The 13,809-nt window shown below is 34.3% G+C and overlaps 1 protein-coding gene across 1 annotated transcript in view; it reads right to left on the reverse strand.

The window, feature by feature from the left end:
* Window positions 1-13,252, reverse strand: part of CalpC (calpain-C) — a 74,282-nt gene extending 61,030 nt beyond the window's left edge. Inside the window, exon 1 of the mRNA XM_068376497.1 lies at window positions 13,120-13,252. The gene's annotated coding sequence lies outside the window, so the exon portion shown is untranslated. The remainder of the gene's footprint in view (window positions 1-13,119) is intronic.
* Between the last annotated feature and the right edge of the window lie 557 nt (window positions 13,253-13,809).

Consider the following 13,809-nt stretch of genomic DNA (forward strand, 5'->3'; position numbering starts at 1 on the left):
TTTATTCTCATCATTTATTTATTTCCTTATTTCCTTTCCTCACTGGGCTATTTTTCCCTGTTGGGCTTATAGCATCTTGCTTTTCCAACTGGGGTTGTAGCTCGGTTAATAATAATAATAATAATAATAATAATAATAACACCGGATATTTTAACGTAAAGGATTGATATTCCATTCACCAACCTGTAAAAGATAATAAATCCGGGTAAAAATTACGGACGCCTGTATTTTTACTGAAATACGGCCGAGAACAGTATATATCTACGGAGAATTTCAGATTAAAATTACGTTTTTCTTACGTTAAAGATATGTAAAGGGCTTTACCTCCTTTATTTCTAATCCATCTCTAATTGTATCAATAATGTAAAACTCACAATTACTAATCTTGTTTATGATTAGGAACACACTCTGTTATGATAATAATAATAATTCTTTCTCTCTCTCTCTCTTTCTCTCTTTCTCTTTCCAGTGTATGACTATTATTTCCCCTTTCCCCCCTTCCTCACACTCCCTCTCACACTTTTTCTCTCTCTCTCCTGGATAGTATATCTCTTTCTTCTTCTTCTTAACCTTGTTGTATCACTACTCGGTCGGTCTCTCTCTCTCTCTCTCCCCTTCTTAACCTTCTGGGGTCTCTCTCTCTCTCTCTCTCTCTCTCTCTCTCATTCATGTTTGTGCTTCCTAAATGGATTTAAACAGCAAAGACACAACATCCTCTCTCTCTCTCTCTCTCTCTCTCTCTCTCTCTCTCTCTCTCTCTCTCTCTCTCTCTCTCCTTAACCTTCTGGGGTCTCTCTCTCTCTCTCTCTCTCTCTCTCTCTCTCTCTCTCTCTCTCTCTCGCCTTTTAATACACGGATTATTTCTCCTCCGTCAGCCCCAGTCTTAGACCGTTCACATTCAGAGGAATTCTACTTTTTCCATCTGGTTCTCCCTGACATTTCCTCCTCCCAGCTGTCATTCATACACTAATTCAATAAAAAAAAAGAAAAAAAAAAGTCGAGTTGTCTTCAGAGCTTACTACTGGAGATGAGAGAATGCCTCTTAAAACATAGGTTATACAAGCAATATTCTGTGCTTATGACAAGCGAGCATATATGATCATCGAATTAATTTAGGCTACTTAAAAAAAAAAAAAGTTTTAATTATAAATCCTCCGTAAAAATATAAAGTTCTCATCCGTATACAAACAAGCATACATGATCTTCAAATTATTTTAAGCTACTTAAAAAATCCATAATTTTAATATGAAATTCTCCGTAAAAATATAAAGTTCTCATCCGTAATTTCAGAAATCCAAGCGACCGTAATTTCTACCCTACTTTGTTATTATCTTTCACGGGTTGGTGATCGTAATATCACTCTTTTAAAGTCAATATATCCGTTTTTAAAACGGTCAATGCCTGGCAACATTTATCCCATGATTTTAACCGTTTATTGTAGTTTATACTAAAATGAAATATTCTTAGCTCATAAGCCAAACACGCACAAATGATCCTCAAGGATTTTCATACGGTAGATTTTTTTGCTTACGAGTCTCTTTCCATGGAAAACTATAGTCAATTTTTTTTAATGAGGCAGATTTGCACCGACTCACTGGGGTGCCATTTTCGCTCAAAAAAGTTTCCTAATCGCTGATTGGTTAGAATTATCTTGTCCAACCAATCAGCGATCCGGAAACTTTTCCGAGCTAAAAGGGCACCGCTGCGAGTCGGTGCAAATATGCATCGCTAAAAGAAATGGACTATAAGTGAACAGCGAAAAAAAAACTACCGATTACGCAATAACTGACAAAAAGTTGTCTCGGGCGGTAATGAAAGTAGCCTTTAGAAGAACAGTAGTCAAAAAAAAAAAAAAAAAAAAAAAAAAAAAAAAAAAAAAAAAAAAAAAAAAAAAAAAGTTGCTGTTAATGGTCAGGAAATGGCCGTTTGAGTTCCAGTTTTAAAGGAAGTGATAGAAGTGTCTTTTTTGACATCATCTTTCCTTTTTTTTTTATTTCCTATCGGAAATACAATTTGGCTTTTTACTTTGTAGAGAAATGGTCAGACATTTCATTTTTTAAGGCAAGTAATTATGTATGTATGTATAAATATATATATATATATATATATATATATATATATATATATATATATATATATATATATATATATATATGTATATATGTGTGCGTGTATATATATATATATATATATATATATATATATATATATATATATATATATATATATATATATATATAAGTATGAGGTAAGAAATTTATTTCTATTTGAACACGATATTGTATTTATTTTCTGCCATATACATACATATATATAATGTGTATATATATATATATATATATATATAAATATATATATATATATATATATATATATATATATATACATATATATAATGTCTTTCCTGTCACGCTGAGAGGCATTGCAAAACGTTTGACTACTCGATTACTCCCCACTCTCCGAGTAGGGGGGGGGGAGAGTAGTCATACCCAGATGAGAGGGGGTACCCAAAAAAGATACACCCGTGTGGGGGAGAGTGTAATCATACCCAGATGAGAGGGGATACCCCGAGAGATACACCCGTGAACCACAATCTTCAACAAATTGCCCAAACTGCTGTGTTGCAGTTAGGAAAGGAGGGAGGGGTGGGAAGGGTTGATAGTAGTAGTAGTAGTAGTAGTAGTAGTAGTAGTAATTACTCATTAGTTTGTCATAGGTCTAAACTTATTACTTGTGCTATAAAAAGTTCTGCCTATGGCTAATTGGCGATAACACTTCCATAACAGGTACTGTAAAAACTCTACCTTTGGCTAGTAGTAGTAGTAGTAGTAGTAGTAGTAGTAGTAGTAGTAGTAATTACTCATTAGTTTGTCATAGGTCTGAACTTATTACTTGTGCTACAAAAATTTCTGCCTATGGCTAATTAGCAATAATACTCTTTCATAACAGTACTATAAAAACTCCACCTATGGCTAATTGGCAATAACACTCTTTCGTAACAGGTACTGTAAAAACTCTGCCTATGGCTAATTGGCAATAATACTCTCGTAACAGGTACTGTAAAAACTCTGCCTATGGCTAATTGGCCTTAATACTCTTTCATAACAGGTACTGTAAAAACTCTGCCTATGGCTAATTGGCAATAATACTCTCGTAACAGGTACTGTAAAAACTCTGCCTATGGCTAATTGGCCTTAATACTCTTTCATAACAGGTACTGTAAAAACTCTGCCTATGGCTAATTGGCCTTAATACTCTTTCATAACAGGTACTGTAAAAACTCTGCCTATGGCTAATTGGCAATAACACTTTCCTAACAGGCTCAATAAAAAAAGCTAAACATTACAATTTCATAAGCAGACAGATCTCCAAATGTTTTACTTTATTGTTTGCCTGGTAATGCAGTTGAAGACCTCCCAGCCGTCTCGAATAGCAAGGGTGCTTTCGGCGGTCAAATTTCAAACCTGTTGAACCGGCCAAAACCGGTTATCGAAGCGTGCTGTATTATTTTGAAATTTTCAAATCCACAATAGAACCCACAAAAATCCTGCTTCTGCTTTAAAATCTTATTAACCATAAGACTGAATTAGCATAACCACCAATTTATTCCAAACGACCATAATTATACAGAATATCAATTAACATTAATGGGAAATACCTCAACAACTTGAGATTTGCAGATGACATAGTTCTGTTTAGTGAAGAGGAGAAGGAATTGCAAATGATAATGGAAGATTTGTATAGAGAAAGCAGAAACGTAGGACTGAAAATGAATATGAGTAAACCTTAGAAGATTTGAATAGAGAAAGCAGAAACGTAGGACTGAAAATGAATATGAGTAAAACTTGGAAAATTTGAGTAGGACTGAAAATGAATATGAGTAAAACTTGGAAGATTTGAATAGAGAAAGCAGAAACGTAGGACTGAAAATGAATATGAGTAAAACTTAGAAGATTTGTGTAGAGAAAGCAGAGATGTAGGACTGAAAATGAATATGAGTAAAACTTGGAAGATTTGAATAGAGAAAGCAGAAACGTAGGACTGAAAATGAATATGAGTAAAACTTAGAAGATTTGTGTAGAGAAAGCAGATATGTAGGCCTGAAAATGAATATGAGTAAAACTTAGAAGATTTGTGTAGAGAAAGCAGAGATGTAGGACTGAAAATGAATATGAGTAAAACTTAAAATATTTGAATAGAGAAAGCAGAAACGTAGGACTGAAAATGAATATAAGTAAAACTTGGAAGATTTGAATAGAGAAAGCAGAAAAGTAGGACTGAAAATGAATATGAGTAAAACTTAGAAGATTTGAATAGAGAAAGCAGAAACGTAGGACTGAAAATGAACATGAGTAAAACTTAGAAGATTTGAATAGAGAAAGCAGAAACGTAGGACTGAAAATGAATATGAGTAAAACATAGAAGATTTGACTAGAGAAAGCAGAAACGTAGGACTTAAAATGAACATGAGTAAAACTTAAAATATTTGAATAGAGAAAGCAGAAACGTAGGACTGAAAATGAATATGAGTAAAACTTGGAAGATTTGAATAGAGAAAGCAGAAAAGTAGGACTGAAAATGAATATGAGTAAAACTTGGAAGATTTGAATAGAGAAAGCAGAAAAGTAGGACTGAAAATGAATATGAGTAAAACTTAGAAGATTTGAATAGAGAAAGCAGAAACGTAGGACTGAAAACGAACATGAGTAAAACTTAAAATATTTGAATAGAGAAAGCAGAAACGTAGGACTGAAAATGAATATGAGTAAAACTTGGAAGATTTGAATAGAGAAAGCAGAAAAGTAGGACTGAAAATGAATATGAGTAAAACTTAGAAGATTTGAATAGAAAAAGCAGAAATGTAGGACTGAAAATGAACATAAGTAAAACTTAGAAGATTTGAATAGAGAAAGCAGAAACGTAGGACTGAAAATGAACATGAGTAAAACTTGGAAGATTTGAATAGAGAAAACAGAAACGTAGGACTGAAAATGAACATGAGTAAAACTTAGAAGATTTGCATAGAGAAAGCAGAAACGTAGGACTGAAAATGAATATGAGTAAAACTTAGAAGATTTGAATAGAGAAAACAGAAACGTAGGACTGAAAATGAATATGAGTAAAACATAGAAGATTTGACTAGAGAAAGCAGAAACGTAGGACTGAAAATGAATATGAGTAAAACTTAGATTTGAATAGAGAAAGCAAAAACGTAGGACTTAAAATGAATATGAGTAAAACTTAGAATAAAGCAGATACGTAGGACTGAAAATGAATATGAGTAAAACTTAGAAGATTTGTCTAGAGAAAGCAGAAATGTAGGACTGAAAATGAATATGAGTAAAACTTAGAAGATTTGAATAGAGAAAGCAGAAACGTAGGACTCAAAACGAATATGGGTAAAACTTACTTAGAAGATTTGAATAGAGAAAGCAGAAATGTAGGACTCAAAACGAATATGAGTAAAACTTAGAAAATTTGAATAGAGAAAGCAGAAACGTAGGACTGAAAATGAATATGAATAAAACTTACCTAGATTTGAATAGAGAAAGCAGAAAAGTAGGACTGAAAATGAAAATGAGTAGAACTTGGAAGATTTGAATAGAGAAAGCAGAAACGCAGGACTGAAAACGAATATGAGTAGAACTTGGAAGACTTGAATAGAGAAAGCAGAAACGCAGGACTGAAAACGAATATGAGTAGAACTTGGAAGACTTGAATAGAGAAAGCAGAAACGCAGGACTGAAAACGAAGATGAGTAGAACTTGGAAGACTTGAATAGAGAAAGCAGAAACGCAGGACTGAAAACGAATATGAGTAGAACTTGGAAGACTTGAATAGAGAAAGCAGAAACGCAGGACTGAAAACGAATATGAGAAGAACTTGGAAGACTTGAATAGAGAAAGCAGAAACGCAGGACTGAAAACGAATATGAGTAGAACTTGGAAGACTTGAATAGAGAAAGCAGAAACGCAGGACTGAAAACGAATATGAGTAGAACTTGGAAGACTTGAATAGAGAAAGCAGAAACGCAGGACTGAAAACGAATATGAGTAGAACTTGGAAGACTTGAATAGAGAAAGCAGAAACGCAGGACTGAAAACGAATATGAGTAAAACTTAGAAGATTTGAATAAAGAAAGCAGAAACGGAGGACTGAAAATGAATATGAGTAAAACTGAGTGTTCAATGAAAATGAAGATAACGAATGAAGGTTATTGACGAACCTCTAGAGATTGTTAATGAATATACGCACTTAGGACAGACTGTAATCCCCAAAACATGAAACAAACTGAAAAGAAGGATAAGCTTGGGATGGAGAGTTTTTGGTAAAAAAAAAAAGAAGAAATTATGAATAGAAAAGTGCCACTTTCTCTAAAAAAACAAGTATTTAATCATATGGTCAAACTAGTATCAACTTATGCGTCAGAAACTTAAGAGCCTTATTAAATCCTTACAACTTATGCTAGTTACAATTCAGAGCAATTGATAGAATAACGATGAGAATAACACTGACAGAAAAAGAGCAACATGTATACGAGAGCAAACTAAAGAAGGGGATATTCTTACATGTAAGAAAAAGAAATGGACAGAACATGTAGTGAGAATGACAGATAATAGAAGGTCAAAAAAGAATAACAGAATAAGGAGGAGAAAGAGGAGACGATGGATTGGCGAACTAAGAAAATTTGCGGGAATACATTGGTATAGAAAGACCATAAACAGATGGAAGTGTTAGGATACGCCTGAGGCCTTTGTCCTACAGTATACTTCTTACGGCTGATGATAACAATGATATATATATATATATATATATATATATATATATATATATATATATATATATATATATATATATATATATATATATATATACATATATATATATATATATATATATATATATATATATATATATATATATATCCATTATAAGTTTGTAAGAGAAGATGATGATGAATGGAGAAGTATGGATTTAAAAGCTCAAGATAGAGACAGGTGGCGAAATCTAAATGAGGCCCTTTGCGTCAATAGGCATAGGAGACGAGGATGATCATGATGATCATGATGATGAAGGCAGAGAGAAATAGTATTCCAAACTCCCCAACTCCGCAGGAATTTTAAATCATGTTTACTACCGGAGACCAACCGCTGATTAGACTGGTCTGGAGCCACCAATAACCGCTAATTTAGACCAGCCGTAGACCATAAATTAAAAAAAAAAATAGTAGTAGTAGCTGCCTGTGCGCATCTATGTCAACATGACTTAGTGTGCGTTGCAAAGATTTTTAAGTCACATCCGTATCACATTCATACAAGACTGATTCGAATACCGTTGATTAAGGCCAGGGTGCTTCAAGTCAGGGTTGCCAGATTGGCATTTTTTCAGGCCAAATACCCCCTCAAATTTGGCCTTTTTTGAAACTGGTAGGCCTTTAGTAATATCATGAAAAAGGTGGGCCTTAAATACTACATTTTTGGCCTTTTTTCAATAATGGGTTGGCATTTTAAAGCTGCGGTTGATTAGAAGTTGGCATTTTTTCATTTAGAAAACCTGGCAACCCTGCTTCAAGTCTAGCAAGAACTGATATTAGCAATATACTCGTAGTTTGAAGCTGTTAACTTCTTTACAATTCACTTTACTTACATACTTCACATATTTGTGGCCATAGTGTTTACAGTAGTCTAGCAAGAACTGGTATAACGAATATACTTTGAAGCTGTTAACTTCTTTACATTACACTTTAATTAAATACTCTACGTATTTATAGAATCATAGAGCGTCATGTTAAAAAAAAGCCGTAATTTCAATCGAAAATTCTCCGTAAAAAATATACTCTCAGACGCATTCCAGTAAATACAGGCGCAATTTTTACCCTACTTTGTTATTATCGTTTATGGGTTGGTGACCGTAATATCACTCCTTAACATCAATATATCCGTTTTTAAAGGGCAAATCACTGGCAACATTTATTCCAGGAATTTTCAAATTTTCAACAATGTAACATTCCCATAAAATTAAAATGTATACCAAGAAAAAAGGGAGGCCTGTCTGACAGCCTACGTGAAGGCTTTTATAAATAAAAAGTATAAATAATGTAAATAAGTGAATAAATTAATTAGGTTATTTATTAACATGAGAATTAAGCTAATGCATACAAACTATATGACTTGATTCTTCGCACATTTCTAATCCTCCCAAAATGTCGTACTATCTTGGTGTGATGTTAGATAGCAACAAGCTGGCAACCCTGCAAAGGCTCCCAGGGTTGCCAGGTTTTCTAAACGAGAAAAGGCCAACTACTAATCAACCGTAGCTTTAAAAGGCCAACCCTTTATTAGACAAAAGGCCAAAAATACAGTATTTAAGTCGCAGCTTTAAAAGGCCAACCCTTTATTAGACAAAAGGCCAAAAATACAGTATTTAAGTCGCAGCTTTAAAAGGCCAACCCTATATTAGAAAAAAGGCCAAAAATACAATATTTAAGTCGCAGCTTTAAAAGGCCAACCCTATATTAGAAAAAAGGCCAAAAATACAATATTTAAGTCGCAGCTTTAAAAGGCCAACCCTATATTAGAAAAAAGGCCAAAAATACAGTATTTAAGTCGCAGCTTTAAAAGGCCAACCCTATATTAGACAAAAGGCCAAAAATACAATATTTAAGTCGCAGCTTAAAAAGGCCAACCCTTTATTAGAAAAAAGGCCAAAAATACAATATTTAAGTCGCAGCTTTAAAAGGCCAACCCTTTATTGGACAAAAGGCCAAAAATACAGTATTTAAGTCGCAGCTTTAAAAGGCCAACCCTTTATTAGAAAAAAGGCCAAAAATACAATATTTAAGTCGCAGCTTTTAAAGGCCAACCCTTTATTAGAAAAAGGCCAAAAATACAATATATAAGTCGCAGCTTTAAAAGGCCAACCCTTTATTGGACAAAAGGCAAAAAATACAGTATTTAAGGCCCCCTTTTTTCATTTTGTTACTTAAGGCCAAATTTGAGTTTTTTTGCCCTGAAAACAGGCCAACCTGGCAACCCTGCCTCTGGGCTCTAAAATGGTCTTTACATTCAGATAGTTCAAATCATCAATTTCTTCCCTCGTCTGCTGTAATCGGATATCAATGTTATACGTGAATATCATTATTACTATAATAAGCAGATTCCAATGGAACACTGCATGGATAAGCCCAAGGGCTCCAACAGGGAAAATAGCCCAGTGAGAAAAGAAAATAAGGAAATTGATAAACAAATAATAATTAAAATCAAAGTTTTATGAACAATCTGGGAATGGATATTTTTGTTCTAATGCTGTTGAAGAACATGTTCCAGACAGTATTTTACGCTTCATAGTTCTGGATCTTTATCAAAGTATGTTCAATATTGTGATACGTTTCTTTTTTTTTCTTTTTTTTTTTTAATTCGATTACTGTAAGCTTACCAGACAAGCAAGTGGCCGATACATCTCTTAGGCCTAAAGCATCCTGCTTTTCCAACTAGGGTTGTAGCTTAGCAAGTAATAATAATAATAATAATAATAATAATAATAAAGATATTTAATGAATTATTAAGAGTATTAGGGAACGTATTAATTTTTTTTTTTTTTTGGGGGGGGGTTCTGTGCTCAAGTAGGACTTTGTTTATGTATCTTGACAATGAAATGAACACTATAACAACATATTTGGCAACAGTGCAATGACTAAGCATAAAAAAAATCAACAACGGTATATGCAATTACTCATGTGAAACAACCAGATATTTTCCCGTGATTATGGATACAGTATAAGTCGTAGTATACTGTACGTCAAGAATATCATTAACTTTTTGGTATTACGAATAGATACTGGCATATATGAATATTTATTTGCAATTTTGAACGAAAGGGTTGAATACGTCATTGAATGTTTAGTAAATACTGGTGCTACTTCCTCCATGCCAATATCCAAGGTTTTTTTTTTTTTTTAATCCAAAGTTTTGATGTTCTTTCCGGTACAGTATGTGACCCACTGCTTTGATTCTGGTATGGTACGCGGTCTACTATGTTTGAATGTGTCATACCTCACTAGTATATATATATATATATATATATATATATATATATATATATCCTGATATGCATATTTATGAATTTAACTCCATGAAGAATCTGATATCTAAAATGCCAAAATATTTAAATCTGTGGTGGCCAATGTGGTAACGTCCCTGACTGGTGAACGCCAGACGAGGGTTTGAGTCCCACTCAGACACGTTAGTTCCTTTGGTCGCTGCAACCTCGCCCTCGTTGTGAGCTATGGATGGGGAGTTTAGGGGAGCCTATAAGTCTATCTGCTGAGTCACTAGCACCGATTGCCTGGCCCTCCTTGGTCCTAGCTTGGGTGGAGAGGGGGCTTGGGCGCTAATCATGTGTATATATGGTCAGTCGCTAGGGCTTTGTCCTGTTTGATAGGGCAATGTCACTGTCCCTTGCCTCTGCCATTCATGAGCGGCCTTTAAACCTTTAAACAAAGACGCAACAGGTATCAATAGCCATATGATTATTATCAGAACAGAGAAGTAAAGTAATATTGAATTGCGAACAAAATGAAAATCAATTGATCCAATTGATCAGTTAGATAATTAAAATAAAACCTAAAGTACTCTCCCACGCGGCATTCTTCATTGCGACCAGCTGTTCTATAACTGCCAGTTACCAAGATATTATAACATTTCCTTTGGGGTTATCATAAAGTTAGATATCAATTAGGGAGAAATCAACAGTAGTATAAGGTAGGTCTCATATTATACCGGTGACAAGAATCAAGATATCGTAGGCCACAGGATATCTTAGGTCACAGGATATCGTAGGTCACAGGATATCGTAGACCACAGGATATCGTAGGTCACAGGATATCGTAGGTCACAGGATATCATAGACCACAGGATATCGTAGACCACAGGATATTCTAGGCCACAGGATATCGTAGACCACAGTATATCGTAAACCACAGGATATCGTAGGTCACAGGATATCGTAGACCACAGGATATCGTAGGCCGCATGATATCGTAGGTCACAGGATATTGTAAGTCACAGGATATTGTAGACCACTAGATATCATAGACCACAGGATATCCTTGGTCACAGGATATCGTAGACCACAGGATATCCTTGATCACAGGATATCGTAGACCACAGGATATCCTTGGTCACAGGATATCGTAGACCACAGGATATCCTTGGTCACAGGATATTCTTGGTCACAGGATATCGTAGACAACAGTATATCGTAGACAACAGGATATCGTAGACCACAGGATATCATAGACCACAGTATATCGTAGACCACAGGACATCGTAGGTCACAGGATATCGTAGACCATAGGATATCGTAGACCACAGGATATCGTAGGTCACAGGATATCATAGACCACAGGACATCGTAGACCACAGGACATCGTAGGTCACAGGATATCATAGACCATAGGATATCGTAGACCACAGGATATCGTAGACTACAGGATATCGTAGACCACAGGATATCGTAGGTCACACGATATTCTAGGTCACAGGATATTGTAGACCAATGTAGTGCCTCGAGTGTGCCATGTCTTTGGGACTATCATTATCACGTAGCCTGGACACAAAGATAGGATACGGTGCCTCTAGAAGGCAGTTGATAATCTAGTCCTACTTTTATTAGCCATAATATTCTATTATTATTATTATTATTATTATTATTATTATTATCATTATTATTAGCTAAACAACAACCCTAGTTGGAAAACCATGATGCTATAAGCCCAAAGGGTTTCAACAGGGAAAAATAGCCCAGTGAGGAAAGGAAATAAGGAAATAAATAAACCATATAACAAGTAATGAATAACTGAAGCATATTTTTTAAACATTAACAACATTTAAACAGATTTCATAAACTATATTAATACTTGTGTCAGCCTGTTCAACATAAAAACATTTCCTGCAAGTTTGAACTTTTGAAGAGTGCCAGATTTTAATTAAAAACATGGCATTATCCCTCATTAGGTGGTTCTCTATTTAACCTAATATCTTATTGGGCTTATAACACAAAAGATTTATGGTTACCCAACGAAACATCTAAATTAATTACTTTGTTTGTAGTTTCCTTATTTCCAACTAAACACTTAAAATAAATTACTTTTCTTGTACTTAGCTTATTTACTTTCCTCACTGGGCTATTTTCCCTGTTGGAGCCCTCGGGCTCATAACATTCTGCTTTTCTTACTATGATTGTAGCTTAGCAAGTAATAATAACAACAACAATAATAATAATAATAAAAATAAGTAATAATAATAATAATAATAATAATAATAATAATAATAATAATAATAATAAATGCAATCTTCCACCCCGTAGACAGCCCTACCCAACACAGAACCCAATGTGGTCCTAAGTATGCAACCTGAATATGTACTGGAATCCAGATTGTAAACACTCACAGTATTTGCATTTGTCACCGACCCTCTTTTATATTACCGTAATTCTAATATGAAGTTCGCCGTTATAAAGCCTGGGAAATTAGCCGTAATTCATTCATAAAGTAAGGTCCTAATATTGGCATTGAATTGTAGAATTTGGGCCACATAGCTCGGTGTTAAGCCCGGGGAGGCCAGTTGCTATCGATGCCCAATAATTTAATAACCTCCGTCTCAATTTTTACAGAGTAAACAGGTGTTGCCTGTACATAAACGCACGCAAGCGCACGCGCACACACGCTATATAATGCCAATAATTTAATAACCTTACTGTCTCTAGTTCAGTCTCAATGTTTACAAAGTGAACAGGTGTTGCTTCCACATACGAGCGTGGGCATTCACGATAAATAAATAGATAAATGTGTGTGTATGTATATATATATATATATATATATATATATATATATATATATATATATATATATATATATATATATATATATATATATATATATATATATATATATATAATGCACGTGAGAAAAAAATGAAAGTTTTGTACGGTCCCAAATGACTGAACTTGCGCAAAGGTTATTACACCCACTGGACGGACCTAAAAACGCCTAAAGGCAAAAGAAATCCTCACAACCTCAAGTTATAATAACACTATAAGCAAGGCAGTGTTGTTTCTTACCTTCGAATAAAAGAGGCCTCAAGTTATCCACATTAACGGTGATTGTTATTACCACTGGAAATTACACAGAATCTCAAGACACGATATGCACAGAGAAAGTCCTTACGGCACGAAAGCCAGATCTCGACTGGCAAGTTTCTACAACTTGCACGAAATCCAATAGTTGCTCCCTACCATAATTGCCAGTTTGTTGATTTCGGCTATAAAATATATTCAATAATCGTTATTAATAGTTGATTATATACGCAATAGGAAACTACTTTCTGTTTCGTTTTATTTCTAAGGCAAATTTTGAAGCTTTATATAATGCTTAAAGGTATTTAAAAGATATTTCAAAGAAAGTTTAAATATCTAACTGGCACCTTTGTCGCACCTGCTCGAAACTAATCGGAGTCAGAATTCTTGAATTTTCATACTTCGCACATATTTTGAAACAGTTTTTCACATAGTTGGATTTTCTTTGGAAAATAGATAACTTATTTGATATGCACAGTTAAATTAGGTTGAACATAACCACGATATAGAAGTCATTCATTTGATTACTGAGACAAGATTGACAGATTTAGAAGCAGTGGATAATACCCAAAAGGAAAAAAAATCTGTCTTATGCTAACGTCTCCTGGCGATGTTTCCAAATTCGGTACCACAATATTATGCAAAAAAATAAAAAGAACGCTTTTTGACGTTGCG

The sequence above is a fragment of the Palaemon carinicauda genome, chromosome 7 (assembly GCF_036898095.1).
Source record: "Palaemon carinicauda isolate YSFRI2023 chromosome 7, ASM3689809v2, whole genome shotgun sequence".
In the NCBI taxonomy this organism is placed as follows: Eukaryota; Metazoa; Arthropoda; class Malacostraca; order Decapoda; family Palaemonidae; genus Palaemon; species Palaemon carinicauda.